The following is a 26,193-nucleotide window of genomic DNA, read 5'->3' as shown; positions in this document are numbered from 1 at the left end:
ATTAACTACTTAACAATCCTAAAAATGTGGGTTAATCTCCAACAACTACAGAAGTGTGGTGTGAAGTCACTAGACATTAGTGTGTGTGAGTGTGTCGCGTATAAAATAAAGTCACCGCAGTTTCACTCAGCCGTGCAGTGATGACTCACATGTTTGCTTCAGAGACTCTGTCTGAACTTTCAGTGGATTTTTCTGCACTCTTTGTCCAGTCCCACGTTGATCCCACGCCTGCGTTTCTCATGTATATTTGAGGATCTCCATCGTGTGTCCCGCGTTGTTTTTCCTGTGTAAGAATAAAGACTGTTTCTTACCACCGTATTGCATCTGGGTCCAGTGCTGTTCGTGACATGGTGCTCCAATTTGGTTATTAATTGATTATTTAATCAATTTTGAACAATTGAATAATTTAATTCCAATAATTGAATCAAACTTAATAATTAAATCATTATTTAAAAAGCAAGCAAACAAACAAACAAAAAACATATTGTGTAAATTGTGTGTAAATACAGTACATGCATACAGACAGAGAGATAGGTGGCTGTGGGTGGTTTTGTTCAGGATGGCCTAAAGTTCTGCCCGCTGAGTGAAAAAGTTGTCATTTCAGATGACTAAGTTAAAAAAATGTTTTAAAGTGGCCTGGATACAACATTTGTTATTGCTGAATATCTCTTCTAAATGATGTGGTTAACAACTTTACAGCCATTAAAGTGTGTACAATACTTATTCAACACCTCAGTTGACTTTCTGGTTTAGTACAAAGTCATGTCATGGATGGGTACAGATGATCTTTGACTTTGGCCATGACTTGATAACATGGTTCCAGCAGGACTGGGTGGAGGTCTAATTGTGATCTCTAAGATTTGATTTAGTCTCCTATGCAGTTGTGTGGCCCTTGGACCACAATGTGCAGCTATTTCCTTAAAGGGGGCCCTCTGAAACTTCTCCATCACTTGTCTCCTCCACTCTCTGTCCTGCTCCTCCATATCCACACTGCCCACAATGACATTTTTCAAGGCTTTGAATGTGATCTCCTCTGTCACTCTCCTCTCTTCTTTCTCTGGACTATTTCTAGACTCTAACTCCACCTGTGAGACAGTTTCACCAATGGATCATCATCTGTGTACTGAGGAATGAAAGGTATAGAAAGTCTCTCTGTGTTATAACCACCACCCCCAAGGACTTCAGAGATTTTTGACTGGAGAAATAAAACATCCCCTTCCACATTCTCCAGTGAGGCAGGCAGCTTGGGGTTGTACGTGAAGACACCCTCGGGTAAAAGGTGAGGGCTATTTACCTGCATGACCTTAATAACCTCGTGTATATACTTGCAAAAGGCTGGAATAGTGGTGAGCTGGCAAATAAGGTTGAAGTAAGCGGCAGTCAGGGAATGAATAACACAGCGATTGTAAATAGGCAGATCCTCGTCAGTTGACAGTGCCAGGTCCTGCAATGCAACTGTCCGGCGAACGAGGTCCAGAACCACCTCTGGATTTGCCAGCTCCACACTCAAAATGGCAAACAAAGCAAAAAGGTTCTCGTAATGCTGCCTACCATTGCTCTGCTCCTTGCACGCCAAGTAGATGTGTTGGTAAAGCTGCTGGCCGTGACCTTTCATGAATAAGTTATCTTGTCTGGAACACTTGACCACTTTGATCTTGAGCACAGATATGTCCAGGATGCTGCTCATGCTGAGGAGCTTGGACCTGTTGTCATGCCAATCCATGAGACTAATAAGTATTTGGAGTGCCAACAGTTGCACCTCTGGATCCTTGGTGAGAGACACGGACAGCAGTGGCTCCAGGTAAGAGCTTAGCTGTGTTTTCAGCATGTTGGTGGTATGGAAACTTGCTGTCACCTGGAATAAGGACTTAAGTAACATGACTTGAATCATCCTGGTACCCTCAGGCCCTGAGCCTGTGGATGGCATGGCTGTGTGAATACCAGGGATCTTGCCCATAATGAAGAGCATGACCTCTGACCTCTGGTAAGCTGGCAAATGAGTGTTGGCAAATGAACTGATGGTACGGATGACAGCCTCCTGCTACTGCCGTCATATGAACATGTCAACTCATAGTCAACACTCAAATGAAGCTGCTGCACCAAAGTGTTGAAAATCTCCAACACTGTGAGACCAACAGAGCAGCTGGCTGCGATGGCAGCTGCCTCCAGCAAGACCTCTATGATTCCAGCTCACACTGTGGCTGAGTTCTTGCTGTGAGCAGCCAGGTGACCAAGAAGCTGCTGGATGACCAAGTGAGAGTGCTGAGATCGGATGGAGTACATAATGATTTTGAAGCAATGCACTGCAAAGGTTGTCCCCTCCTATAGAGAATGGTTATCTAAGTGCATTAGCATGGGTGTGATGACATTCTTGATTTGGCCATAGGCAGCTCGTCTCAGAAGCTCTCTAAAGCAGCACTCTGTCAACTCCACCAAGCCCCTCTTTTCTTTCTCTGACATCCGCAGCAGCGAAGGGGAGTGGTTCTCTGTGCATTCTCCACTCTGCAGGTTGAAAAGTAGGGAGAGGGGACAATCTTGTCCATGAGCTCAGGGTCCCAGATATTGGTCTGTAGGTCGTCATTCACCGTCTTCCTCACTACTCCATTTAGACCCTTGATACCTGCCATGCAAATCTTGAAGCAGATGTCGGGGTCCTCGTCGCTAGAGTGGCACATGTCACTGAAACGCGACACAAAAAAATGGTAACAGCGGTGGTAGGAGGGGTTGTCCTCTTGTATGTTGGCAAACTTCACAAACTAATTGGTTCCTAGGATCTGTAGGCTAGGTTTGTCCGACTCTAGCACCTCACGCACCATCTTCAGGAAACTCTCCACAAACAGGTTGATGCTCTGAGAGCGACAGGCCATCAGCAGCTGGTCCAGTGCTTCCATTGCTATGCACACATACCTGTATCTTTGTCGAGCCACATCCTTTGACATTCTCTTAGACAGGTAAACGCCAATACAGTCAAGCTCTTCTGGAACCGACAAGGCATAGAATGTCAGCTTCTCCATGTTGGCTTTTACTAGCCCATTCTTTTGGTTTGCTGGAAAGATGTTGTCTACCAATCGCTTGTACAGGACTGAGTGCTCCACAACAATCACCGATCAAGAAAGATATGATTCTTTGCAGTGACATGGTTGTGAAATTCGTTCTTTTTCAAGTAAGACTAGAAAAGAGAGAGCAGTAATGCAACCGTGTGAGTTCCAACTGATGTGGAGCACTAGAGGTTATAGAGGTAATGTAAGAACTCCTTCCAGGTGACATGGAACACTAGAGAACTCTTTGAAGAGGAGCTTTGATGCTGGCACATAATAAACATGATGGATGTTACTTTGACATGCAGATGGTCTCTGCCAGTTTGGACTTCCCGGGACAATTAAAACGCTTTTTTCATGTAGTATATTCAAAGGACAACAGGCTGACCTGGGGCGCTCAGGTTTTTCACTATAATCATTATTTAATATTGAGAAGCATTGTCATCTTGCCATTAAGGCAATTTTCTTTAAGGTGTTTTGAATGCAACAAAGAAGGACAAGAAGATGAGACTGAGAACTTAGAACAGTGATTGCAAACTTCAGAACTTTGAACAGTGGAGGGCAGCATTACACCTCTCAGTGTACAGTCTGCTGGAAATGATTAGAGCAATAAGTCTTTGATCTTCTGAAAAGCAACGTAATAAAGAAGAGCTTTCCTACTAAAATGGGAATTACATGTTTTTTCCACCTGGTTCCTGTTTATTAATGTTGGTGTGTTTTTGGCATGAAATGAACTGTATTATTATGGGGAAGGAACGCCATATTTCTGTATCTGTAATATTTGTTAGCTAATTAGTGTTAAATACTTTCCAGATATAATAACTATAATAAACTGTCAGGAGCAACACAAGGTGAAGGGTCTTGCCCTTAACCCACAAACCCACAACCTTTGAGTTGAAAGGAAGGTCTAACTTTGTGCTGCTGTTTTTGATAAAAGGGCACAGTTGCATGATGGTCATTTTTCCTCAGTAAGTTTACTCTATGATGACTGTATCTGCACTTTAGAGAGGGAGGTCAAAGGGGAAGTGATCAGAACCATGATCCACGGCAGAGGAGCTGTTCAGTGTCACTGTCACTGTGCTGAAATCATTCTGGTCACTTTTTCAACAATCTATAAATGTGCCAGTGTCACTCATGAATATCTTGTTATGGAAGCGTTGTGATTGGAGACAAATACAGCCAGTCTAAATTTATAAAGTCTCTCATTGGTTGATTTTGTGGCACATTTGTAACGCTGTGCCAAGATGAGCGAGTGCTCGGGTAAAGATGAGCGAGCACTCGGGTAAAGATGAGCGTGCACAGAAGGTTGAGATTTGAGATGTGAGAGGACATATGAGTAAAATTGATTAAACTGTTAAAATGAATATTTGCAAACATGCAAATACATGTATTAAGCTTGCAAAATACATTTTTCTGTGCTCAAAGTCTCACATTGTTCCTTCATGAATGTGGCCCAAATATAACACCATACTCTTCCACCGGTGTTACGCTGTGTCTCCTGCTCTCTCTGTGATTGATCTCCTGTTACGATCGATGAACTGAACAAGCACTCGTTTTGTAAATTGGTTAAAGGTGACATAGACCGGAAGCTCCAATTAACGCTGCGTTTGTGTGTGTATCTGCGTCATTACCTCGTTTATGAAACCCTAAAGTTTCAGAACAAACAGTTCAGCCACTGCTGAGAAAATAGTGTTGTATTGTTTTCCTGGGCTCTGCGAAGCGGATCGGCACTTCCTTAATTTGATGTCGTCATCAGAAATCCTCACCACCGTAGCGCCTCCTGGTGCGGGCACTAGTCCGGGCACATCCGGTTGTGTACATTCAACCGCAGAAGAAGAAGAACTAGTCTCGTTGTAGCTGCTGAGATGCAGAGCATCCACCGTGCCAGAGGGGGAAATGTGTATCTGAGAGCTGGCCTATCTATTACGTCACTTCCAGGTACCTGGCCAATCACAGGACAGTAGGAAAGCTCTCGTTGGCTGGCCAATCACAGCAACTGTTTGGTCTGAAACAGCGCGGCTGACGAGAGCGTCAGTGAGGAGATATTTTGATCGGCTCGTTTGCAGCGATTAGGAGGTTTTTAATCATGAAAACAAGTTAATATATGTAAGTAGACATCCATAACTAACATATATGTGTGATACAAGCATTCTATGTCGCCTTTAATACTTTCACCCGCTACTTAAACTCTAACTTTCACTCTCACGATTCACCTACTGTGGTTTTTCTTTGCTAGCGTGACAAGTTAGCTTAGCAGCGATGGCTTCTCCTTCTCCTGCTCTCTCCTGTGTTGTGTGCCACATGTTGAGTTACTCCTCTGCCTCCTTTAGTGATAAAGATACTGGAGGTGAGGCTTAGTGAGGTAGAAACTCAGCTTCGCACCATAGAAGCTAAGTCAGTTAGCCACTCCCCTGGCATTAGCTCCCTCAGCAGCTCCCGTGCAGCTGGAGCAGCTCTCTTATCTAGAATTTTAGGGAAGTCTATTAGAAACCCAACACCGTGACAATCCAGAGTTGAGACCAGGGCCTGTTTCAGAAAGCAGGTTCAACAAACTCTGAGTTAAAACCTTAACTCTAGATTGACCATTTTTTGGTTTCACAACAGCTGATCAGCATTAGTTCAGTTCATTCTTTACTCAGCGTGTGCATTGGGAATGAAAAAAGCCATCATCAATGGAGCTCTGATACTATGATTCACCGTGGCAACGGGTAAACAAACACGTCGTCGTTGCTCGCTCTCGCTGTCAAGTTTACCTCAAAAAACCACACACTCTTCACTCTCTCACCTCCGGTCTGAACCTGTCAATCACACCTTAATCAAATCAGTGACCAGGATCACGCTTCTTCTCAATCAGAACTTCCTCTCTCCCCATGAGTTTCTTCAAAATAAAATGAAATATTTAAACATGAACATTTATGTCATTTATTACACCATACTCTTTTATCAACCTATTTAACCTTTATGAACTACTCCTTTTACATTTTTAATACACTTTTAATAACATTTTAACCAAATATGAACTTTTATAATTCATTAATTATTCATTATTTTTTTTAGTAAGGATTCTTAACCAGGTTACACTGAAATGAGATTTATGTGTGAATCAAATGACATTTCCTGGTCAAAAGTAACTCCAAGGTTCCTTACAGTGGTCACAACTGGGAGCCATGGTGATGTCATCTAAAGTGACAATGTGATCAGAAAGTTTTTCTCTGAGGTGTTTAGGGCCGAGTATAAAAGTTTAAAAGTAGAAAGTTACAGGTCATCCAGGACTTAATGTCTCTGAGACTTTCCTGGAGTTGAACAACCTGATTTATTTCATTCGGCCTCATTGATAAGAGCAGAATGGGAGGGTGGGGCTATGCCCCTGTGTAGTCAAAGGTGTGTGTGGTGGGAAGGGGTCAGTCACTGTCTGTGGGATAGTAGGTGCAGGGAGAATGGGGCTGTGATCCAATACGGGCAGGGTGTCCGCATCCCCAGCAGAGCAGGGGGCGTTGGGGAGGGCGTGTGGCACTCCGGATCACTTCCGTCATGTCAGCGCATGCAGCGGTTCTCACCGTAGGATCACTTTCTCCAGGGCCGCTTTGGTCCCGCCCTCCACAGTCCCCCTCTCCAGAGCCAGCTCCAAAGCCTCTTGTAAGGAGCGGGGATGGGCGAGATGGGTCTGAATGCGCAGCCTCCTGGGGGTTATGGCTCGGATGAACTGGTCCCTGGCTGGGTCTGTAGTCTGTAGTGCTCCATGATGTTGTCTGTGTACAGTGCCTTGAGATAATATATGTCATAAATGCAATAGAATTCTCTGAAATCACTGGTATGGAAATATTTTGTGTTCCCCTGTGAATGTTGTCAACAATGTTCTTGTCATGGTGTGTAAACCATGTTATGTGTGAGTAGCAAAGCACAGGACGTCTCCACATGCATCATGAGGTCGTAGACATAACTCTGAAAACAACTCTGTTAACACAGATAACTCTTCTGTCCTCATTTGGAGCAAAACTTGCTCTAAATTCAACTTGCACTAAAGCGGTAACTAGTGCTAGACGTGTTTGTAGCATCAGAAAAGTGACCTTAGGTGGAAAAGCCTGGATTTAAACATGTTCTGAATGTACTGAACCACGCTACCAAATGTCAAGGAGGTCAAATCTTACTAGAAAGGTGTTTCCTTCCATGTATGATCATGTTATTGGAGGTCAGAGGTCAGATTGACGGACCTTCAGAGACTCTTCCCAGTCATCAGAGTCATTGATGAGGTCTTTGTGTCCATTCTTCAAACCAGGAGGGTCCTGGGTTCTTCGTGAGGACCAGATCTCTCTACTCCTATCTCAGCAACGTGGGCCACAAATATTTAAGCAACCCTGCTCCCCAAGAAGTTAAACCTAGGAAATAAGAACCATGTTCTTAGTGAAGTGTGTTCATTCTCATAATGTCATACCATTCTGCACTGGTACAGTTTTGATTTCCTGTACCCAGAGGACACATTTAACATTTAGATTTTAGAGTCACTGGAGACGGTGTTTGAATGTGTTTGTTCACGTGACATTTTGGACATTTCCTTTATTGTTGTGCTGTCTGTCTGTAACTGTGTTGTTCTGTGATTGTCTGACAGTTGTCTCTTGGAAATGAGAGCCTGTGTCTCAGTGAGAAATAAAGGTTAAATAAATAATAATAAAAACCACACTGCACTGTCCAATTTCTTTCTATTTTCAACTTATTATGTGTTTGCATTTTTAATGGGTCACTTAAAAAAAAACATAATGTTTACTACATTTACAGTAAAGTCTGTAATGATTACACTCATCACATTCAAACATTTTCAGTGCAAAAGCCTCTGGTTAGAAACACAATAACATTGTACCATTAAACAGCATAAAGCACATTACCAATGAACATTTTCCATAAACCAGTGCAGCTTCAATATTCTTCACAGTTTTTATGAAGCGACGACATGTGCGGCCAAAATAAATCTTCTGTGCAAAGTCAATAAACAGAATACTTGCAATATGCCTGCAGGTCATCCCTCAGTGTGTCACAGGGCGTTCTGATCCATTCATACAGACCCACGGGGCGCCTGGAACCCTGAGCAGTGAAGCCTTGATGGTAGGCTTTGCCCTGATCTAAGAGAGAAGTGAGTGAAGCCAGTCCTGCATGCGAGGGAGAGGGTGTTTGTTGGTCGTTGATACAAAGACGTAATGACTAGGGTCCTTTTTTTCTCTCACACAGGTGCGGCGTACGGGGACTGAGACTTTACGATCCATCCTCTCATCAACAACTCCTGTGTGTACTTTTTTATTTCCTGTACAGAAGAATGAGCCTCCTGAACAGGGATATCATCCTTGATCCTGGTTTGCATCTGTAGGGATAACATCCAATGTCACTGTGGTCACAGGCAGACACTGCAGACTCTTCATAAAGCATTTCCTCAGTGACTTAGATCAGCAGGTGGTCTCCACAGCTAACTGCAGCCTGTGCTGTCTCAACCTGTCGTGTCTCGTCGTGTTTTCCATCTCAGTGACTTTGGCTGTTCTGATTCTCTTTGGCTGACATGTGACCACCTGCTGTCACTGAGGCTCTTTTAGACACTTTGCTGTTCTAGAACACTTCTTCATTCTAGTGGTTTGTATCGGACCACAGGTCCAGAGGTGTTGTAGCTCAGTAGTAGAGCCAGTCGTCTTTCAACGTAAGGGTTGGGGGTTTGATTCCTGCTTCTGCCGTCTGTGCTGGCAGATAGAAAAATGTGCTGCACATAGATGTGCTGTATGAAAGTGTGTGTGATGGGGTTTGAGTGGTCATCTAGACTAGAAGACTAGAAAACCCTTTACCTGCAGCACACATGCATCATTGTTCCCACTCTGACAGTAGCTATGCTGTAGCTTTGTGGCCTTTGGACTTGGATGAGGTGTATAATAGCTTCAGCTTGTTCTTCTACACCAAGAGCTTTGCAGAGCCCTTGCAGAGGAGGTTGACAACCATGGCAGACACATCAGCGTTGGACTTGTGTATGAGAGTGGTTCTCTGTTTGCAGCAGACAGGTCAAGGCTCTCTCCTGGATCAAGAAGCTCTCCAGGTGGTCGCACTGTGTAATTGGGGATGGACGTCTCTGTCTTCAGGACCAACACGGTCTCACTCCCAAGTCGTCCCATGCGTGACGATCGGGCAGTGTCCCCTCACGTCAGTTCTTAACGTACTGGGTACCCCTTTAGCGTCAATTTTCAACGCTTGGGGTAGTCAGGTTGACTTCTATAGAGCTCCCATAACATCTGCATATGACGCCACGGGACCGAGTCGGGGAGACCGCAGTCCGTTGTGTGCTGATGAATACGGGGCAATATTGCTGATCGATTGATTGATTGATTGGTTACAATAAATTATATGATTTGAGTATTGTGTTAGGCCATACAACAATTAGGCAATATTACAGCAAATAATAGGCTCAAATGCTTTTTATTTCTCTGTCTCTGAGGTTTGTAATCGCGATTACAGAGATTATTTAATACTCAAGAAACGTATTTTGGCCCACTTTTGTGGAAATCTGCAGTCACAGCAGGGATTCGCAAGCAGTTCTTATCACAACACGAGCCATAGTATTTTTAAAGAATGATGCAAAAGTAAAGATTATTATTTTTATTGGGAAAAGTGTACTTTTTTCTAAATCAGAAGTGTGTGACGTAATTGTATGCGATGAGACGGCGTTGCCATGTCCGCGCTATTCCTACGGAATTGAAGTCCCGCGGGTTGAAGTCTTTGTCTGCTGGCTGGGGTAGACCTATTTTTGCATTCACATTATATGGGGAATATATAGAAACCCATATGTTAAGTGATATACTTAATTTATTCCTAAATCCTACCAAACTAACTTCAGATCAGCACATTCACACATGGATCTTGTAGATTTCGGGCTGATTCTGTCTTAGACCTGGCAACCCAGATGCAGCGTCCCATTGCTGTTTTCCCCCTCGGTAAGTACACTGATAAATTAATTAGACAGGTGACATATCGAGATAAAATCCTTAAATGTACGCCTTAAAATGTGTCAGGTCAAGAAAATAAGTTTTTGTTAGCATCTTTAGGAGAGCAGGGTAATCATTTGATGTACAGTAACTATTTAAGACATTGAGGTATAACTTGCTGCACCAAATGCACGTAGGGTTAGCTAACACGTGATGCTGTAAGCCAGTAGTTAGCACATGATGCTTTTTCCGTGCTCAATTCAACTTTATGTTATATACGTAGGCCCCCCACTTCATTTGAAGGGCTGTAGAAGACTGACATGAAACTGTCTGAACCATTTGTACACTGGCTTACTGGGTCAAAGTTTGGATTGATTGATTTGATTTGACCATTATTGATATAGTATGAATCAAGCACTCTGTGTGTCATAGATTCAAATACAAAATAGTCAGGGATGACACAATAAAGCCCATAGGCTCATTTCCATTGTGGTCCCTAGCACAATGGAATCATTCTGGGCACAGTCATAGTAAAATAGTACAATGTAAATAGAATAGAATATAGGCTATACATAATTGCTTTATAATTTAGCAGTCCAGCATATGATAAATGGAGAGGGAGAGTAGTGATTCATTGTTATTTAAACCTGCATGCCTATGAAGCCCATTTGAATTGAATTGAATTGAAATGAGTAGTGTGAACGGTCAGTATGTTGGTAGTCTTAAGTATGATGTCAACGTTCTGATGAGGAGAACACAGATGTCAAATCTAGGCTGTTCAATTCTGAATAGTTGGTTCAAAGTGTTTTCTCTCCAACAGGTCCTTCAATTGTCTTCTTCCATTTGTCCCTCCTTGAAGCATCGTTTCTAAAACGCAAACCAAAGGCACTTTTTAGAGCCACGTCTGTCTGTCTTGTTATCCTGCCCGTGCTGTGTTGTACTTGTCAGTCTTTCTGTTGCTGTTTGTGTATCTTTCTGTCAGTATTAAGTTCTTGTCTGTAAAAAAATATCTTGTTATCTGTCTTGTTTTTGTTTATATCAGTGTGTGTCATGACACGTCCAAAGTTCAGGCCCTGTCCATCTTGCCAGACACTCAATGCTGCAAGCCTCAAAACTTGCAGCATGTGTTATGTGAGCCTGTCAATGAAGAAGAAGTTGAAGGAAAAGACAGCATCATTGGACAGCAAGTGGGGTCAAGGTATCGTCCCAAACCGGAATGTTGGCCGCATTATTGATTCAGCCCGTATTGCAGTAAGTGAAAAGGCTCATTTTTATTCATTTGATCTAAATCAAACAAGTTGCGGCTCCTTTTCTTCCACTGTACTCCATTAACTGCCATTAAATGCTTGCTACAGTACTAAAGTGTCCAATCATGCTATGGGTTTAACTAATGTGTGCCAACTGGTTACTTTTTATTTCAGGTGCGAAAACTTGAGGCCATAGGCTACAAGCCCATTTTATTTATGGGAAAAAAAGACAAGAAGGCCTCTAACAAGTGGGTAGCTGACATAATAACCCATTTGCCCCTCACATCTACCACCAAAAACTTCTTGGAGAAGATGAGGAGGGCTTATGAATTTCTTTTGACTAAGGGTAAGAGCAAGATTTTTTGTTCAGAATGCCTTTGTTTGAAACATATATTTGAGTTTTCATTTGAGAAGAATTGAAAAATATATTTGAATGACCTCAACAGAACAGCAGCCCAACACTGACCCATCAGCAGAGCCTGATAACCCCACCATGGAGCAGGGTGACAGCCCCGTCGAGGGTATGGGCCACAGCCAGGACGAGGAGCAGCACAGCAGCCTCGCCATGGAGCAACGTGACCACACCTAGGAGACTGTATTTGTCCTGAACCTTGTCCCTTGTCCGTCTCTCTCTTCTTCTTCTTCTTCTACCTCTACCACTGTTGCAGCAATGAAGAAGAGGAAGAGAGGAAATGACTCCCAGTTAAAAAAGGAGGGGCTTAAGAAGAAAAAGGGTAAGTTTTGTTTTGCATGCATTAATAAATTGGCTCCCAGACTCATTTGACTTTGGGCAATTATTGGTTGGAAAAGCCAGGCTTCATTCGGGTCATTGAATCAGGATCCAGTACACAATATTCTATTCTTCTATATTTAATGACCTGAGTGTTGGTTGGCACTCTGAAGCGGCCACAGTTTACATTAACATTAACCAGAGACATGATTAATGTTGATTTCTGACTTGTCTTTGCTAACTTGCAGTGATCAGTAGTGAAGCCACATGCAGTCGCATTACCAAAATGCATCTTGTCCAAACAGTTAATCTCACCTCTCAAACCAGCAAAACATTTCATGCGTCAAAATCAGCTTGTTGGACCAAAACACTGGCAACAATTCTCAGCCAGAAAACACACACTGTCACACGTAACACATTGTAACAACTAGCAGAAATTGAGTAAAGGTACGCACCAAGCAAAGGAAAACAAATGTTTTACTTTCTCTGTGTATCACATAAGCCGTTTCCTCATTGATTCAGTCCATCAAAGAATTGGCATGGAAGCGCATTCATTGTCCAGCAAAAGCCCAGCATAATGCATGTACAAGTACACTACAATGTTTATTGTGTATATAATGTATGATCTCAGTTTTTGACACGTAGGATCAACTAACTATTTGTTACACGTTAAGAATATTATTTCATTTGCTTCCATTTCCTTTGTCTATATCTCTGTGTCAAGTCATTTACAGTACTTTTGAAAGCAAAAACAAGTTGATGAAATTCCAGGGCTGCAACTATAATAATTACACAACAAAGCAACACGTGTAGTATAATGATTTATACTGTACAGGAATGTGACGCTTCTAGTCCTTCCTCTCTCCTGGATTTGGCAGCTGTTTGGAATGATTATTTCATTTTATCTTGGATTCATTTATACTAAGATATTTTCTACATATATATATTTCAACATGGTTAGTGCAGAAATTCAAGAACTCTAAGTGTTTTGAATATGTTTTAACAGTTATGAAAACAGTAAACATTAAGTTTATGAAGAGTTTTGACAATGTGACTTCAGTCCTATGAAAACCCAGTGCGGTTCATCTTGCAGTGTGGCGAAAACAAAGGACAAAACAGAATACAGATCACCTAACATAAATCCACTTCTTGACTAAAAAGTCAGTACTTTGATATTTGATGAAGCTACAAAGCATTGCATTCATGGCTTCATAAACTTTTCTTCTCTTTTCCTCATATTAGGTTGTCGAAAATGTAGTAGACAGAAAATATTCCAGTTTGGCTCAATTTCTGGGAGAAGGATACATGAGGTAAGATTTTATAGCATGTTCATTTTCTATATTCTTCATTTGGTTTCTTGTTTGTCTCAGTGAGTCATTCTTGCCTTTCAAAGATACAACTATCCAGTGGTTGTATGAACAGCTCAAATGATTGTTCCTTATCTGTGTGTGTGTAGGGGAAAGAAGAAGTGAAAGTGTGCTGGTTGCCTTGCTCTATGTGCTAAGACTTCATACACAATTGTTCTATCTCCACTACTGTTTCATGAAGAGTCCAAGAAAGTGTTGCAGCATGTTTGTAGGACCATAACAAAAGTAGCACATGTGTCATGTATTTGCTGCACCTCCTGTTTGAACTTGGTGAGCCCATGGTAGCTGAGAGCTATCCTCACAATTGTGGGGAAAAGAGGTGTTGTGCCTGGGGTAGATAGGTTGTAGGAACCTATTCCAGCAGCATTTTGCAGTGAGGATGAGAGCAGTGTCAGCAGCGATATTAGAATACATGAAGGATAACAGGGCAGGAAGAAGCAGTAAGAAAGATGAGGAAGAGGAGAAGACTTAGGAATAGCAGTGGGAATTTTAGGGAACTCCATTTCCATTTCCAGAAGGAGAGTTACCTTAAACTACATGACTCTGTGAACAGAACCTGATGGCCGGCAGGTTTTCTTCAACAAACCATTGGTTTCTCTGTGTATCACATAAGCTGTTTCCTGATTGATTCAGTCCATAAAAACATTGATTCCATCTCTTGATTATATTTCTCAACTCAGCATAATGCATGTGCTTTTTTTTATAAGTTCCACTACAATGTTTATTGTGTATATAATGTAAGATCTCAGTTTTAAAATTCTAAATGGGTGTGAAGCGTTACTAACTATTTGTTTCTTTCACTCATGATGTAAATGTTCCCACTGTTCGCCAGAATAGAATTTATACAATGAAGAAAAAATACAATCCAAATCATATTTGTGATAAGCCTATATGTTAATATTTCTGAGTGAAGAAGAAACAATGACTCTCTTAAATAGACTGTGAATAGCAAATCTTGATTCAAGGAAATGTAAGTATGTTCCATGATTAACTAATGGAACACAGAATCAAACTTTATTGTGAAGTTATTGATACTTTTGACCAATGTAACTGTTTTATTTACAGAGAAATCTTCTCAATCTGCATATACATGCATTAGAATGGTAGTATCAGAGATCCATTTCTGAAGGCTTTTTTTGTTTACCATTGTCACGTGGGCTGTAACGGGGACGTAACAACCATGAACATGAATTCCGTCAGGTTCAACCAACTCAGAGTTTCAGTCCTGAATCCGACAACTTGAGAGAGAGAAAATACATGGGGTGCATGTGGTGTGACATGGCTGCTGCAGCATGCCCGATTATACAGTATCTAATTGAAAGTGTTACATGGCTTTTGGAGCCACGACCCTACTGAATGTTTCCACAGCTCATGTCTTTTTCTTCTCGACGTGCAGCTATGCAGCCCTCCGACATCAAACAGTGTAGAAAACAAGTACAATCTGTTTCAAATGATGAAGATAAATACCTCATTGTACCAGAAGGCAAGTGAAGTAGCCAAGCTTCTAAAACCTTCAGAACAAACTTCATTATGACTTAGCTCAACTCAACATGCACACATTGAAGCTGGCAGCAACCACAGGCCACTGACTGTAGCAGGTCAAACAAACCCATTGCATCCTGCATATGTACACGTCCCACATCCATTTCCCATGTATTTTAGCTGTTAGGCTCAGAGTTTCCTGCTTTCTGAAACAGCCTCAAACCTTTTCTAGTGTTTTTCTTTTTTTTTACGCAGAGCATAATAAAAAAACATTGCACAAAAGTCATGTGTCTGTGTGTTACAGGCCAAGGTGTTTTTCTTTCAATCTCATCAAGAATACAGAATACTCAAATGTTGAAACTCACTCTGTTTCTTCAAGTGTTCATGTCATAGCTCCTTATTAGACCACATAACCGACCTTTGACCCTGACCCCAAAAAGTGGACTTTTTCAATTTCCTCTTCAGTTACATTGAGCCACTTCAACAAACTGAATGTCTGTAAATGAAAACACTCTTAATCATGAATGAAATCCATTCATTTGAGTGTTTTGTTTTGCTTTGTTTAAACATGATCTTAAAGTTTGCACTGTCTGATAACAACTTGTTGTGTTCTGATACTTTGCAGTGGCAAAACCTGGGATGACACATGGGAGCCTGCAAACACATTTGCACAACAACACCACACTGCCACCCCTGAGTCTCCTCCTCCTTCTGGTTCAGTTAGCTGAACCTAACTGGTTGGGCTCTACTCACAGCAGGGGAAAAGAGACAATCGACAGAAATGACTGACACTGAGCTCAAATCAAATACTGTGCTGCAACACGTGTCTTTTGTGTTTATTGAAGGAATGTGTTCATGGATCTTGTGTTCTATGCCATTCACACATCAACCATGTTAAATGACATCTGGTAAACATCAATCATTTATTAAGCTCAACATGTAAGAAAGTCATCATTCTTATACTTCAAGTACCAGCACACTAGGGCTATTGAGTGTTTAGGCTTGCTGAACTTCAGTTAAGTGTTGGCACAGTGCATGTACCCAGTATATGTTTGTGTTTCTTCCAGACAGTTGACACACATTAAATGTCGGAAACGACATTCCGGAAATGTCGGAAACGTGGATTAATGAGGATAAAGGCGCAGATTTTTACCTGGATGGATACAAATTGGTCAACGTTAACAGAAGACATAAAGGTGGGGGAGGAGTGGCCCTGTTCATTAACAATAACATTGAGTATGAGATTGTACACAATATGTCTGAAGCTGTTGAACATGTAATGGAATGTGTGACAATTGAAATCTGTGTGACGAAAGGCAGAAATATAGTGTTAAGCTGTGTTTATAGAGCACCAGACTCTAGGATAGAGGATTTCAATGAATGTGTGGGAAGGATGTTTTCAGGGACTAGCCAAAAGAGGGTTTTTATCTGTGGCGATGTGAACATTGACTTACTCAACCCGAAATGAAATACGATGATTGATGACTTCATTAATATGATGTATACGATGGGCCTACAACCCCTCATTACACGTCCAAGCAGGTTCACGACACACAGTGCGACCCTAATTGATAATATTTTCACAAATATTATAGGGACAGGCATAACAAGAGGACTACTGATAAATGACATAGGCAACCGCCTGCCAATCTTTGCTATCTATGACTGGAAGCACACTGTTACAGAGACACCGAATAGAAATATATATACAGAAGGGTCAGGACTGAAAAAGGGATGCTTACACTGAAAAATGAACTAATGAGGCAGGACTGGAACGAGGTCTACAAAGAAACAGATGTAAATGATGCTTATGATTCCTTTTTGCAAATATTTAACACGCTGTATAATAGACACTGTCCTGTAATGAAAAGACACACGAATCAGAAAAAGGAGGGGAAACCATGGTTAACAAAAACGTTGATAAATGCCTGCAAGAAGAAAAACACCCTGTACAGACAGTACATGAGATTAAGGACAGAACATTCAGAAACGAGATACAAACAATATAGGAACAGCATCCTAAATGACTGCAAAAAAGAATACTACAGTAATCTGCTGGCAGAAAACATGAGCTATACTAAAAAACTATGGGACATTCTAAATGATGTGATCAAAAGCAAAAACACCAAACCTAGCTATCCTCTCTACTTCAAGGACAAAAACACTAAGGAAGATAACGAAGAAATCATAGCAGAAAGATTTAATGAATTTTTCGTCAATGTGGGGCCGAATTTGGCAAATTATTTGCAGATGATACTAATATTTTCTGTTCGGGGGAAGACCTAAACCAATTAGTGGAAACAGTCAATAATGAAATGGCCAAGCTACATGTGTGGTTTAATATAAATAAACTATCTCTAAATTTAGAGAAAACTAAATATATGCTGTATGGGAAAAAAGGCTGTAAGACTAGTATTAACATACAAGTTAATGGAGTGGACATCGAAAGGGTTAAAGAGTACAAAGTGCTGGGAGTGATTATTGATGACATGTTAAGTTGGAAGCCACACACCAAACACTTAAAAGGTAAGCTGGCCAGGAGTGTGTCCATACTTTGGAGGGCACAAAAACTATTAAACCAGAAGGCACTGTACTTGTTGTACTGCGCACTAGTCTCTCCACACCTGCAATACTGCGCAGAGGTCTGGGGACACACTTACAAAACCACTACTTATCCCCTGTTTATACTCCAAAAAAGAGCCTTGAGAATCCTACATTATGCCAGTTACAGAGAACATACAAATCAACTATTTACCAAATCAAAAATACTCAAATTCTATGACTTAATAAAATACCGCACAGTACAGATGATTCATAGGGCTGCCAACAAAAACCTCTCTCACAATCTACAGATATTATTCCTGAACAGAGGGGAGGGACACAATCTAAGAGGGAACATGAGGTTCAGGCAGAGAAGGGTAAGAACTACATTAAAATCCTTTACTGTATCGGTCACGGGGGTCAGACAGTGGAATAATCTGGATGAGGAGATGAAAAAATCAGCAAAACTGAGTGTATTTAAAAAGAAGTATGTAGAGATGACTATTAAACAATACAGAATGACCCAGAAAGAAAATATGACAAAGTTCAGAGACAGAAATTTGTAGACACTGGGGGAAACGGTGCAACGGCACGATGGAACATCATGGACACATGTACATACATACATGGAGTCTGATCTCTGAGTGCTACCGGATGCTGAAACATGTTTTCTTTGTCAAAATGTCATAAAAAAAAAAATAAAAAAAAAAGGAAATGAAATGTATGATGATAATGGGGGCGGGACTAGTTAAGCTTTGCTTCTCCCGCTTTCCCTTTCGGTTAAGTATATTGTGTGAACTGCAATGTTATGTGATGAGTGATCTAAATGTCATGACTGAAATAAATAAATAAATAAATAAATAAATAAATAAATAAATTAAGCACGTTTTGTATTTGTCATTAAGGTGAGGTTGTCATAGTTTGTATGCATGCATGTAGCCTATTTATTTCACACTGAGAGTCAAAATCCACAAACAGTACATTCATACATTACTTAACGAGCTAGATTATTGGAATTGCTCCACAAATATAGCAAGTGATGATAAACTATTTAGAAAATACAATAAAGAAAGATTAGGAACAAACAGACAATCAGCCAATAATAAGCTTTCATATCCAAATAAGATTAGAGTGTTCAAATAATACATATAAAAAAATAATAAATATACATATATAGGTATATAGCTATATAAGCATAACATAGGAATAAAGAAATATATAGTTTCAAATAAATGAACAATGATAATAAGTGTCAAATATCTAAAAATATAGCAATGTGTTGATTATTTTTGTTTGTCATAAGGGTTAATGTATCATGTACATATTGAATTCAACCATGAAAATACTGTAAGCTATACTTATACTTATCAATCCGGTTTTTAATTCTGACGTAACACCCTTTCAAAATACAATTTCCGGATCCAAACGCTGTCATACTCTCACTACACTACGCCCGGCTGTATTTTCCTTACTGCCAATTCCCATTTGAAGTTTTTCTTTTAATGATATCCTCAACTTCAAAACACCAAAGTGTCCTTGAGAACTCCACGACGGTGTTTTTGACTACTACATTACCCATGATCCTTAGCCACTGATTGAATTTATTTTAAACTGATCAAGATTTAGATTTTGTGCACATGTCCACTTTTTTAACATAGCATATTTCATGTATAAGCAGAGTAATTACTGGTTTGACTGTACAAGATATACATCACTAGATGCTTTTTGCGATTAAAACTCTAGTTGCAAACCGGAAGTCCAACTTAGCTAGGCTACCTAAAAGGTTATTTCAAGAATACTTGCTAAACCATCTAAAATAGAACAAATGACGCAGTTATTCTAGACATAGCTCAACCAAATACAGTGTAATTTGTAATTTGGCTGTACTACACATCTTTGATACATTTGGTAAATGCGTTTTTACAACCCTATTTTGATGTCAACTGGATAAACTACAATTGTGGTGATGGTATGCAACAAGCTGTATGGCCCGCCCCTAGGGAATTGTAGTTTTCTTTCAAAAATAGTCTTTTCCATAGAATTGAGAGATGCAAATAATGAATTGAGAGTACACAAATGAGTTGAAGGGGATTGTTAAAATGTGTGTGTAATCAGATTTGGTTCAAATAAATTTCAACCATATTTGACCAAAATTGTATAGATGGACTATATTCACATGATAGCTAAGGGCAAGCGCTCTCTATAACAGTTGGTTCCATGTCTGTAGCCACTTTGGTTGCTGAATTATAACCCTTCAAACATACAACAAGGCCAAGGTTCAAAGGTCATTCATTCAATGTAGGAGCCACGTAGAGTCTTCATAATGATACATGTTACTCACCAGGCTGAGATCTTTCCAATGATGTATTTGGTTTAGCTTTGAGACAACATTTGGATTTTAATGTAAATAGTCATCAAAATAAAGGATGTAGAAATAAAAAGTCTGTTTTATTAGCCAATGCAAGCATTTAACCTACATTAGCATTTGCTCCCCCAAAAGATTTGGTTATATATGCACATATGACACGCCTATTATTGTTGGTATTTCAGTTATTACTATTATTGTTATTATTATTGTTATTATTATTATTATTACTGTTATTATTGTTATTATTATTATTATTATCATTATTACTGTTATTATTATTGTAGGGCCACACGGTTGTTGGCGTAGTGGTCGAGCCCCGGTTGGAACAAGGGCCTTTCTGCATGGAGTTTGCATGTTCTCCCAGTGTGTGCGTGTGTGCGTGGGTTCTCTCCGGTTCTCCGGGTTCCTCCCACAGTCCAAAGACATACAATATGGGGATTAGGTCAATTGGACACCCTAAATTGACCATAGATAGGTATGAGTGTGAGAGTGAATGGTTGTTTGTCTCTATATGTGTGTGGCCCTGTGATGGACTGGCCAACTGTCCAGGGTGTACCCCGCCTATCGCCCCATGTAGCTGAGATTGGCACAGCACCCCCCGCGACCCTCTGGTGGAGGATAGAGCGGTAGATGATGGATGGATGGATTATTATTATTATTGTTAATATTACTATTTTCACATGAGAGCAATTCATATACAATTATTTAAATATTTTGTTTCAATTGACTCGTGATTAAAGAAGAAATGCCGTTGTACAACAATAAGAATAGCCTATGTAGCCCCAGGATGACAGACAGACCCTCGTGGCACGGTTCAATTCAGCTTTCGACCAGGCCGAGGTACTCGGCAGAAAAAGTGCACTACAGTGGTGTCAGCAAGAGGCCAGAAGGAAGGGACTGGATCAAGAACTCCACGAACTCAGAGACACGGTGTATGTTTGGAAAGACTATCGGCCATATGGTAAAGAAAAGTGGAGACTCCTTTTAACATTGGAAATTAAAAAGGAGGTACTGTTGGATGAGTGGGCATGCCGCCGGGATAACAAACGGGGAGGTGGGCTTACCCGACCAGTAACTTGTGCTAGTACCACCCCACTTGTTCACACCCACTCAGCTATCAGGCAGGGCACCATAGCTGGCACATGTCCCCCTCATCAACCTCCTCAACAGCCTCAACAACCTAATATTGGAACCACTGTCAGCTTTACTCAGCCTCCAACCCTCACCAGTATACCAAGGCCACCGAGGTTTCACACTGCTCCCACCAACACCAGCATGGGACAAAGGAGAACTGTGCCCACCAGCAACTTTGGTACAGTCACAGGGGGAGAAGACAGCTCTCAGTGGGCCCAACCCATAGCAAAGATCACACCGATAAGCTTGCCTAAGATTTCCGGGGGCAGGAAGGCTGATTGGGAGAGTATCCAGGTGCAAGCGGCTCCCACAGAGTCCTTTAAAGAAGAGCAGAAGAAACTGAAGGGTCAAGTGACAGAGTTACAGAAAGTAACGGAAGTCAATGTCAAGAAGGTAGAGGAGCAGAGTAAACTGAGGGCCGAGATGTCTGAGCTCAGCAGGGAGCTGAGCTCTGAAAAGACCCAAACCGATGAGCTGCAGGAGACCTTGGCGCAAAGTCAGGAGAATCTCACTGAGCTTCAGTCTGACTTCTACCAGAAAGAGTCAGAAGAAGAAGAGTCTACTCTGCATCAAGACCTCAAGGCACCAGAAGAGACCCAAACTGCAGAGCTGCAGGAGACCTTGGTGCAAAGTCAGGAGAATCTCACTGAGCTTCAGTCTGACTTCTACCAGAAAGAGTCAGAAGAAGAAGAGTCTACTCTGCATCAAGACCTCAAGGCACCAGAAGAAAGACTGAAAAAGAAAGACCAATCGGCGCAAGAGTCCAGGTACAAGACGAGACTGTAGGAGTCATCACTCCCAACTCACTTCTGCTTGGCCGTGCTGGGCCTAGCGGGGACTCTCGAGGGTTCGAATACCTGACTTACCCCGTGGCGCGCCTGAGAGCGGTCCAGATCGAGGTCGACAAGTTCTGGAAGCGGTGGAGCCAGCTGGCGGGCCCGGGCCTCTTTGTTCGACAGAAGTGGCACGCACCCGCAAGGAACGTCACAGTGGGAGACTTAGTGTGGTTGGCTGACCAGAATGCACTGAGAGGCCAGTTTAGGCTCGGTCGAGTTGTGGAGGCCCATCCTGATGTGAAAGGCATAGTACAAGATGTGAAAGTGAGGACGTGCCAGAGTTGCCCGGTTTTCAGTGGACAAAGTGGGAAAGGCAAAGAGAAGGTGAACTGTCCCTCCACCATCCTTCACAGACATGTCAGAAGGCTGGTGGTTCTGTTACCAGTGGAGGAAGAGAAATAGATTCCCCACCACATGATGGTGTGTTTCAGAAAAAGGGATCAAGACCCCCCCCTGTGTTTCGGATAGAAAAAGGATCAAGACCCCCCCCCTCCGCCATCCTCCACGAGAGGGTGTGGTGTGTTTCGGAAAGAAAAAGGATCAAGAGCCCCCCTCCACCACCCTCCACGAGAGGCTGGTGGTGTGTTTCGGTAAAGGGTGCCACTGTGTCAGCAAGGACAATGTGTTCATGGACAGTGAAACCTTTATTTGTCATTTGTATCTGTTATTCATTCATATCGTGTGTAATACGTTCGTACCCAGCGATGTAGCCATTTAGAAAGGCAAATTTGTGGTTGTCGTGGCCTACTTGGATTTAGGAATCAGTAAGCCAAGTGGGAGGTGTAGAACTTTCTAGCAGGCAAAGCTATTTGTCTTTCATTCTATTTATCTGTTCATTGTTGTAACTGGTATCAAAGCACCGTTGCCTTTAAAGTGCCTTTAAGGTGCATCCACAAAGCCATGTTTTGTTATATATTGCCTTCTTATGCGCCTTTGTAAATCCATCTATCATCAGAACCTGTAAGACTTGTCGGTTTTACAACCTAACAAGATACTGTCTAACTAATTAACTTCAAACTAATAACTGTCTAACTACTAACTGACTGCTGCTTGATCGTGTATGTGGAATAAACCTTCAGAAAGACAGTCGAGTTGTGCCCGCCGTACTTGTTCTGGTTACCCTTTCCAGAAGGGAGCATTGAGCTGGAAAGACTCATATCTTAAACATATCTTGGAGTACCTAGATGCATTCTTGAACCGGTAATGCTTGCGATTTCCATCCACGGAAACTGCAAGCATATTTGGGGTGCACGCAGCACAGATGAAGGGCTCCTCTTTGCAGATGTTGCACAGCTTCCCACTCAAAAAAACTTTTTTGGAAGCTGTCTGCAGAGATCTTCCCAGTCTATTTCAAAACAAGGAAATGGAGAGCCAATAATGTGGAATAAATGCATAACCAACAAACAAAGCTTTTCCAGCCCCAATACAAACAGATGAACTACACTATGGGATCAATAACTTTATTACTCACACGGCCAAAGCGGACATTGTCAAAAATGCCTGGCAGGACAATCCTGGTGCCACCATCTTCATTTCTTCAAATGAAAACAAAATCTGGGTTGCATAAACTGTAGCAGAGTGAAGTGTAGCAGGCCAGTAGTCACTGCGAATGAGGTCGTCCACTCCAGCAGTCCAAGTGGCTTTGCATGCCTCACAATTCAACTCAGGCATGCTGAGATCATGTCGCCCTAGAAAAAAGAAAAACATTTGCATTCACTGTTATGTAAAACTTAGCCATGTAATCAGGGTTGGCTTTCTTTTTACAATGTGCTATACATTATATTTCCTACAAAAGTGTCAATGACAAAACTTGTGGGAGTTGTTGAGTTGGAATAGATTTTTAAAAAAGATGATCTTTAAGCAGGATAAGATCAAAGTTCTTTATATCCTTACCATTCATTGTGACCACAGTAACATCCTTTCCTGGGTTGACCTTTAATAATTCTGGTCAGGCGTCTCCACAGGTACAAACCGTACTGTAAAAGATCACACAAGTGAATTAAGATCATTTCTATTGACATTGTAATATGACATTGAATTCTGGAATGACTGGAGCACAAACTTTACATGAGAAAATGAAAAAAAGACTTCATGGCCATGAAGTATGTTGCTGAAAAGGTACTCGAAAGATGTTGAATTGAATGTGTTTGACAGTAACACAACAGCACGTAGCACAATGGGAAAGGGCCTTATCCACAACAAGAGATGTTGGAGGTTGTGATGGTAGCCGAGGGTGCGCTGTCGAGTGGGTGTGGGTTTGGCCAGGAAAGATCAGAGGCAGAGTGAAAATATGGACATAAAGTTTTATTTAGGCTTGAGGGAGGAAAAAAAATCAAGCATTAAGTGTCCATGGGTAAATTCAAATAAATCAATAAAATTAAAAAGGAACAAAAGTAAATCAAAATTCGGCACAAACTCAAAGGTCGGCAAAATGATAACAAAATTCCCAATCTGCTCATAATCCAATACAGAGTTACAGAGTCACAGTGCTCACATGCAACAGGGTCAAGACACCACCCAAAAACATAGACGGGACGCACAAACATATAGCAGGTGGCCAGCACCATTTTACATTTAAAGGGGAACATATAACCAATAATTAGTACATAAATAACAAGACAGACTCTAAACCAAAGTACATGTTCTTAGTGGTCCAACAGAGACAGATTTACAAAATAAATAACAAACAGTCCACTCTCTTGCCCATGGAACAGGACACATCACAGAGGGGGTTTGATCAGGACCCACCTCTGTCATCCCCATGGTCATACTGAGTGTGGACTAGGCCAATTAGGCCCGGAACCAAATAAATGTTCTCGTTTCTGGACGGCTCCTTTTCACTGCCGGACCGACGCGGTCAGACTGCGGACCACAACAACGCCCCAGCACAACGGGTAATCCATGTCCGTGTCCGGCTGCTCCGCACTCGCCCCGTGGCAAACGCTGCATGAACGAGCGCGGCTGCTAACGTCCATTTACAAGAAGGTGTGTGTGTGTGTGTGTGTGTGTGTGTGTTTCATCAGCCTGGAGGGCTTCTCTGTGCGGTCGCTCCGTAACCGTCACACCCCCCCCCACCTCTGGTCTCACGCCGGCAGGCGGGAGAGGTAGTCAGCAGTGGCATTGCTCCGCCCCGGGATGTGCCGGATTGTGAACCGATACGGCTGCATTGACAGGTACCAGCGGGTAATGCGGGCGTTGGAGTCCCGCATGCGGTTCATCCATTGCAGAGGCCGATGATCTGTCTCCAGGAGGAACTCGCGGCCCAGGAGGTAGTATCGGAAGGCATCAAGTGCCCATTTCACTGCCAGACACTCCTTCTCGACCGTAGAGTATCGCGTCTCCCTTGGAAACAGTTTGCGGCTGATGTATGCCACCGGATGCCTCTGGTCTGATTCACCCTGGAGAAGCACTGCACCTATACCTGTGTCAGAGGCGTCCGTCTGTAGCACAAATGGCTCTCCAAAGTTGGGACAGTATAGTAGAGGCTCATTACACAGTGCATTCTGAATGTCTTCAAAAGCCTTCCTGGCCTCTTCGGACCACTGCACCTGGACCGGAGAGTTCTTACGTGTCAGATCGGTAAGTGCAACTGCCCTCACAGAGAAGTTGGGCACAAATCTTCTGTACCATCCAGCCATGCCCAGGAACGACCGTACCTGAGTCTTAGTCTGAGGCAAGGGGCATTTCTGGATAGCCTCGAGTTTCTGCACCTGTGGCTTGATGACACCCCCGCCAATCACATAGCCCAAATACTCGGCCTCCCTCTTGGCAATGGCACATTTAGTAGGGTTAATGGTGAGACCTGCGGACTCAATCCTCCTCAGAACATCCTTCAGGTGCTTGACATGGTCTTCCCATGATGTGCTGTACACCACAACGTCATCAAGGTAAGCTGCCGCGTAGCCATTGGTGCCGGCCAACACCTGATCCATTAACCTCTGAAATGTTGCGGGGGCTCCATGCAGCCCAAACGGCATCTTGCAGAAATGGAAGAGACCCCAGGGCGTCCGAAACGCCGTCAGCTCCCTGGCAGCATCACTAAGGGGAACCTGCCAATAACCTTTTGCAAGGTCCAAGGTGGTTACCCACTTCGCAGGTCCCAGAGAGTCAATGAGGTCATCGATTCGTGGGGTTGGATAAGAGTCAAATTTAGAGACAGAATTGAGATATCGGAAGTCAACGCAGAACCGGAGGGTCCCATCTTTCTTGGGCACCAACACGACAGGGCTGCACCATTCACTCTTAGATCGTTCAACGATGTCCATGGCCAACATCTGGTTGACCTCCTTCCTCAACCCGTCAAGAAGCCGCTCGGGGATGCGGTAGCTCATGCGTCGGGGTGCTGCACCTTCACACAGGGTGATATGATGGTTTACCAGCTTGGTGTGTCCTGGCTGCGCCTGAAACAAGGCTGGATCACAGAGATGTTTAATGTCCATTTGCTGAGCAGGGGAAAGATGGCTGAGGTCAAGGGTGCCCTCTGTTGGTAAAGGTAGGTACTGC

General features: G+C 42.3%; 1 long non-coding RNA gene and 1 pseudogene across 1 annotated transcript; one reads left to right on the top strand and one right to left on the bottom strand.

Annotated features, from left to right (window-relative positions):
* Positions 1-749: 749 nt before the first annotated feature.
* Positions 750-3,029, bottom strand: LOC122764187 (annotated as a pseudogene).
* An 8,906-nt stretch (positions 3,030-11,935) lies between these two features.
* Positions 11,936-16,159, top strand: LOC122764191. Its single transcript, XR_006359561.1, has 3 exons — positions 11,936-11,966; positions 13,205-13,272; positions 15,437-16,159. It is a non-coding gene; the product is annotated as an uncharacterized LOC122764191 (long non-coding RNA).
* The last annotated feature ends 10,034 nt before the right edge of the window (positions 16,160-26,193 follow it).

This window comes from Solea senegalensis, unplaced genomic scaffold (assembly GCF_019176455.1).
Source record: "Solea senegalensis isolate Sse05_10M unplaced genomic scaffold, IFAPA_SoseM_1 scf7180000017305, whole genome shotgun sequence".
Classification (NCBI taxonomy): domain Eukaryota; kingdom Metazoa; phylum Chordata; class Actinopteri; order Pleuronectiformes; family Soleidae; genus Solea; species Solea senegalensis.
The sequence above is the reverse complement of the archived record's forward strand: the minus strand, read 5'-3'. Positions and strand labels throughout refer to the sequence as shown.